General features: G+C 42.0%; 1 pseudogene; it reads left to right on the forward strand.

Annotated features, from left to right (window-relative positions):
* Nucleotides 1-2,834: 2,834 nt before the first annotated feature.
* On the forward strand, nucleotides 2,835-3,749 carry LOC137152966 (olfactory receptor 14I1-like; annotated as a pseudogene).
* The last annotated feature ends 2,933 nt before the right edge of the window (nucleotides 3,750-6,682 follow it).

Genomic DNA, 6,682 nt, shown 5'->3' on the forward strand with positions numbered 1-6,682 from the left:
GGTAAAGAGCATAGAGTTTAAATAACTGGTCTCTTTATTGGGAGCCAGAGACTGAAATGCAGTAAAGGGAGCTGTGTATATTTTTATTTTGGCTTCTTGATAACCGGTGTGGGGAATCAGAAGCACTGTTTGTGGCTGGTTGGGAAGTCTGACTTCAGTGTCACCCACCAGCGCTGGGAGAATCTGCTCTCCTTTTACAGCCTTCCCTGACCTTGGCGTTTTCCAGTGGCTGCCCTAGGCACAGACGGGTCACAATAGTGTCTTCAGAGAGCTGAACATTTGAAAGGACAGGAGGACCCAACTCACGCTCCATTTCCATGGGGAATGCTAGAGACGTCTCCCAGCAGCATAGGGCAGGTTGGTTTCAGAGATAAGAGATGAACGTCATTTGTGAGGAGTGTGAAGAGTGAAGAGTGTGAACATCACTTGTTCACACTCAGCCCCATTGAACAGTAGCCAGGGCTAGATACACCAAAGGATTTATGTGTCTAAGTCCAAAACTGGCATCCTGAAAACCATTCTTCAGATGCTGCCTACCCCAGTTGGCTCTTACAGTTCCATGGCTAAAGTCCCTTTTGTCTCAGGGTGCAGTAGTTTGCAGATGGAGGTGTATCTGTCATATAAACCCAAGGTTTGCTTCATTAGGTTCATCTGTAAACCACAGGTTTAGTGTTTCTGTAGTTCCAGGAAGCCCAGGCCTTAGAATTTAAGAAGACAGCCACAGACCAGGATTACAGAGGGATTTAAGCACCTAACTATTCTAATAGGTTCCCAGTGGGATGGACAAAAACACCTAAGCCGGTTAGACACCTAACTCCCATTGAATGTCTATGGGATTTAGCCACCTGGCTTACTTAGGATCTTTGATAAATCCCACTAGACAACCGCCTCCATCTTCAGCTGCCTAAATCCATTTGTTTTTCTGGCCCATGATAATACAGAAGCTGGGCTGGAATCAGGAAACTACGCTATGCAGGAGTCAAATTACAGGATAACAATAATAATCCCTTTTGCATTTAAAATTCATGAATTCAGAAACTTTTGACTCTGGGACTTTGCGTCTCAGCTGTGCAGGGCTCCAGGGAGTGAATCCCTCCAGCCCTTAAAAAATTAGACAGGGATAAAACACCTTCCTTCAGTATTGGTATTGCTCAACGCCAGCTACACGCAGCTCATCTGCAGAGACCAACACTATAGCGACATAGCTACAACACTATAGATATGCCAGAATAACCCCGTAGAGCAGACACAGCCTACAGTGACAGAAGGGGGGCTTATGTAGGAACATCACCTCATCGAGTGATGATAGCTAGGTCATTGCATGTATTCCTCCATTAGCCTCAGCTGTGTCTGCACTGGGGGTGAGAGTGGCACAGCTGTATCACTCAGGGATATAGATTTATAGCTCTGATCGATGTAGTTTGTTGTCCTAAATTTTATGTGTAGACCAAGGAAGAGTGAGGGATTGAAAGGAGTCACAGGCAGTTGTGCCTTTGGTATCAAGACACTATAGTGGTTGGGAAATTGTAGATAGAGAGATGGATAGATCGATAACAAAGAAACCTGGCACAGGAGGATAGAATGCACTGTGATTTGGGAAAGAAGTCCACAAAGAGCAGCACAGTAAGTTTGCTATTTCAATGAAATATGGGTGAGGATTAATATAGAAGGAAAATTTAAAAACATAAATATGAATTGCAACTTGAATTCTTTCAGACTTTTACTATCAGTTTAATCAAATACCTGCTGAGAATTCTCCACCCCATCTCTTTCTGGAAAATGCTGAATTTTCCTTTAAAAAAACAAAAAAAAAATATGGATTTTTCCCCACAGATTTTGACAATCATACTTTTTCAGTGGAAAGCTGCAAATTTTAAGCTACTAATTATTTTAATAGGAAAGCAGACAAATTTTGAGACAAAAATCTTTAGATGAACAATCCAGATTTCCAGAAAAATATCGGCAGAAAATTTCCAGTGAACCTTAAACTTTAAAGTAGGGTGGGGAACATTAATATTGCCTAGTAAAAGCATAATTTCAAATGGCTTCCTTCTATTGCAACTGTGTGTATTTCTGTTTCAGAGCAATAATTCCAAAAAGATAATAATTGAAAGAGGAAACAGAGGCTCAGAAATGTGGAAGTGACTGGATCAAGGCTGGCCAGCAGGTCAATGACACACCCAAGATAAGAACCTAGGACTACTGATGGCCAAGGAGCTGCGCAGCAGAGACAAATTCACCGTGGTAGATAATGCCACATGGGCGCAACTGAGGGATTCTCCTAGCTAGATCATCATACCCTGGTGACAGAAGCACAGCTGGTATTCGGTTCCGTAAATCAACTTTTGACCAGGCATCAGCTCATCTACGTGGTGTTATGCTGGAATCATAGCGGACACAGGGACATTTTGGAGGCTGGGTGAGTCTATGGAGTATTGCCTTGGAAAGTGGGCGTCAGGCTGTGTTGGCATTCTAGTAGTTAAGTTTCATGGCCAAGTTGTCAACCTGCAGTTTCTCAGAATAGAGGGAGTGTTGTTAGGAGTGATGAGTTTGCATTGTAATTGGTCCATCCTTTATACCACATTGTATCAAGAAAACTCTTGGGCTACATCCACTGATGATGGAAAATGACCCCACAACATTTCCACTGGTGCAATAATGAACCTGTCTCATGGAGTGATAGTCAGCGGACAGGAGCACTCACCACATCTGTTCATAGAACGAATGAGTGCTGTGCTCATTTGACAGTCACGTCATGAACTATACGAAGGGAATCATGACCATAGTCTTTGTTCTATCTTGCACAGGCAGGACACAATGAACAGAGGAAGAAAATGCCCAACTGAACCTCCATGACCGAGTTCCTTCTCCTGGGATTCTCTGACATTCGGGAGCTGCAGATTTTACACTTTGGGGCGTTTCTAGTAATTTACCTGGCAGCCCTGATGGGGAAGCTTCTCATCATTGCCGCTGTAGCTCTTGGCCGCCACCTTCACACGCCCATGTATTTTTTCCTTATGAATCTGGCCATCCTAGACCTCAGCTCCATCTCTGTCACCATCCCCAAATCCATGGCCAATTCCTTATTGAACACTAGATCAATTTCCTATGCTGGATGCATCACCCAAGTCTTTCTCTTTGTCTTCTTTGCTTCAGCCAATATTGCCTTACTCACCGTCATGGCGTACGACCGATACGTTGCCATCTGCCAACCGCTGCACTATGAGAGGGTGATGAACAGCAGAGCTTGTGTCCAAATGGCAGCCGGGGCTTGAATCAATGGTATGCTATACTCTGCGCTGCACACTGGGAACACATTCAGGTTACCCTTCTGCCAGTCCAACGTCATCAACCAGTTCTTCTGTGAAATCCCACAGCTGCTCAAGCTCTTGTGCTCTGACTCATACCACAGTGAAGTTGGGATTCTTGGCTTTAGTGTATGTTTGCTATTAAGCTGCTTTGCTTTAATAATTGTGTCGTATATTCAGATCTTCACCACTGTGCTAAGAATCCCCTCTAAGCAGGACCGGCATAAAGCCTTCTCCACCTGCCTTCCTCACCTCATTGTGATCTCCTTGTTATTTTGCACTGGCATCTTTGTCCACCTGAAACCCACCTCCAGGTCAGCGTCAAGGCTGGATCTGATGCTGACTGTTCTCTATTCTGTGGTACCTCCCATGATGAATCTGGTCATTTATAGCATGAGGAACAAGGAGATCAAAGCTGCCTTGCAGAGACTGACTGTGTAGAAGTTATTCACCAATAATAAAATGTCTGTCTTTCTCCCAAGCTCCTGATTTTATTCTGTGTTTCATTAATACTATGTTTACTTGATGAAAAGATTTTTTTCGATGGGAAAATCGCATGCAATGTATTTGTGTAGTGGTAAAATCCAGATGAACTCCACTGAAAGTCAACGGAGTTACTGTAGAACTACACCAGTGTAAATACGGTCAGAAGCTATCTATTAATCAATCTTAATGATTTATACTGCTGCCATCACCACGCTGTCAGAGCAGCTTGCACATTAAATCAGTAGCTACGGCAAAGTCCCTAGTCAATTTCATCGAGTCTCCGGCTCTTCTCTTTTTTTTTTTTTTAGTCGGGGGTGGGCTTAATATGAGAAGGTTTGTTTGCTTGTCTCTATTTTTTGTTTTGTTTTGCTGGTTGATCTCTGTTGAAAGAATTGTGGAGGGTGTTTACTTAGATGAATGTTTTTCTTTTCCATCTATTGAAGGTGTCAGTGTGTCATGTCTCTGATGGGGTTGTCCAAGAGAGCTCAAGTTTTGACTCCCTTACTGATCGAGGGTGGAAAAAGGTTTCTTTAGGTGTAGGGACGGCTGAATTCCTGTTCAAACAATTATTTTAATACAGAAGGGATTTTAGTCTCTTATGAGTGATATGTTTGAGCACTGTGATATAGCGAGGGCAGAAACCTAGAGGCTTAGATGGGCATCTTTTAAAAATATTTGTTTATCTAAATAAATGTTGTGCCATTCTTGGTATGATGGGAAGCCTTTTTTTTTTTAAGGGAAAAGTTTTGCCATGTTCCCCAAGGGTAATGTGGGCAAATTTTGACTCCATAGAAGTTTTGGGTGTGGTGGATGGGGAGTTTCCATGTCCTATTTTGTCTTATAGTTTTCTTTGTTCCTGCTATGCTAAATAAATCATGCTTTATATAGAGAAAACTAGCTGGCCCCTCAGCTCCCTATTGGTCACAGCTCCCGAAGGAATAACTCAGGTGCCAACCCCAGCTAGACCTGCTGAGAAATCACAGTTGGCGAACAGGGGCTCAGTATAAAAGTTGGAGAGTCACACTGAGTAGCACTGAATAATCTTATCTGCTTAATCAGTGTTTCGAGTCTTGAGGGAGCTGGGAGGTTTTAAAATGGGACATCTAAAAGAACCACAAAGGGATTGTCATGACTCAAGTGAGGAGTCTTATTTATTCTTTCATCCTCTTTCGATTATAGAAACATTCAATTGGTTACACATCAGGCACTCCTTACAGACCTGTGTAATGTCGTTTCTTTTACACCTACATGTTCTGACTTTCTTCAGGTTGGACTTATGTTGACAGTTTGAAACGTCATGGATATCTGCTGGTGGTTTGCACAGGCAGGCCCATAGTTAGTAAATCAAGCACAGCTCATGCTGTACTGGTTTTCCTTTTTCTTTCCTGTGAATTCTAATGATCTTTGTCACACAGGGAGAAGTTCTGCTCTATACAAAGGGATAGCACAAAACCAATGCACCACGGATCATTTTGTCCCTTTTTCATGAGTGATGCATGTACCTTTTGCTGACCCATTCACAGATGCATGAAATTACACTCTCAAAGTAGATTTTCTTAAAAACTAAATTTCAGTAATCCAGGGAATAAAGATTTGCACATTACTCCGCCAAGAATTTGAAAACATTTTACAAACATTAAACAAACCTTGTTACACTCCCTGTGCAGGAAGTATTATTGTATCCATACTACAGATGGGTCAACTGAGGCAGAGTGTCTGACTCACTTCTTTAGCAGGACTAGATCTGTTATTTTGACTTCCACCCTCCTGCTCTAACCACTCCATCAGTCTCTATTTAGATTTTCCACATGTTCTCCATGCCCTTATATTTATCTTACAGGCCGTGTGGAGGAGAGTGAGGTTTTGTTGTTTCTATTTGTAAATGCTTGGGATGTACTCTGATACTAAGTTGATAGGGGATATATAACAACATGCACAGATGGGGGTTTCCACAGCTCTGATTCTCTTTCCTCTTTTTCGAACATTTTTATCCACACTAAACTGGTTAAACAAGCTTTTAACTTCATTTTCTTTTGTCACTTTACCCCAGAATGGAGAAGACATTTAATTCCATCTTGTATCTGATTATCTTTTTATTCAGAGTGGTAGATATTCATCTCTGGTGTATTGCATTGACATCTGTGCAGTCACTCCATGGATAAATTTGACTCATTGTCTTTTTTCTTTGTTTTTACCCTACATTTGTTCCTCATGAAATCCTGCACAGTTTCCATTTCACTGTGGAGAATCGCCACAAAATCGCAAGATGCTTTAAGGATGAGGTAATAGTATATTTTGCGTCAGGTGGCATTTTTTCTCTGATTCTTTGAACTGCATAGTTTAAATCACCAGAAGCCATATCCACAGAAGCCGTGTTTTAATGGGTCACTTTTTTTGATAGAAGACTCCATTGAAAACCATGGGGCTGCAGGATGTGATTAAGTATGTGACACTCTTCCCTCTGAGTCAGTAATAAACTCATGCCCCAACCTGACCCTGAGGGACACTGCTTTTCTAGGTAGTATCTTTTAGATGAGGTGTTTAAAATTAAGGCCCTGTCCAATAATCTCCTGTCAATTTCAAATAATCCCATTGTTAGGACTGCTTGGTTAATGAGATTCCACCTGCCTAAAACAAACCTGACATTCCTGTTGCAGATGGTATCCGTCATTCCCTGTCCTGTACTGTTGTGTAGTGTTTCTTTGCTTTTCAAATTGGTGAGTCATTGCATCCTAAAGGTGCATTTCAGATGTCTGTGAAATGCGCAAACAGGGAGCTTCTAAAGCACTATTGTTAATCATATTTATTACAGTAGTGCCTCAGGGGCAACCAAGCATGGGGCCCCATTTTACTAGGCACTGTGTAAAAACAATAATAATGGTCCCTGC

The sequence above is a fragment of the Emydura macquarii genome, unplaced genomic scaffold (genome assembly GCF_026122565.2).
Source record: "Emydura macquarii macquarii isolate MOO-44397 ecotype Brisbane River unplaced genomic scaffold, CSIRO-AGI_Emac_v2 contig_1247, whole genome shotgun sequence".
NCBI classification, from domain to species: Eukaryota; Metazoa; Chordata; order Testudines; family Chelidae; genus Emydura; species Emydura macquarii.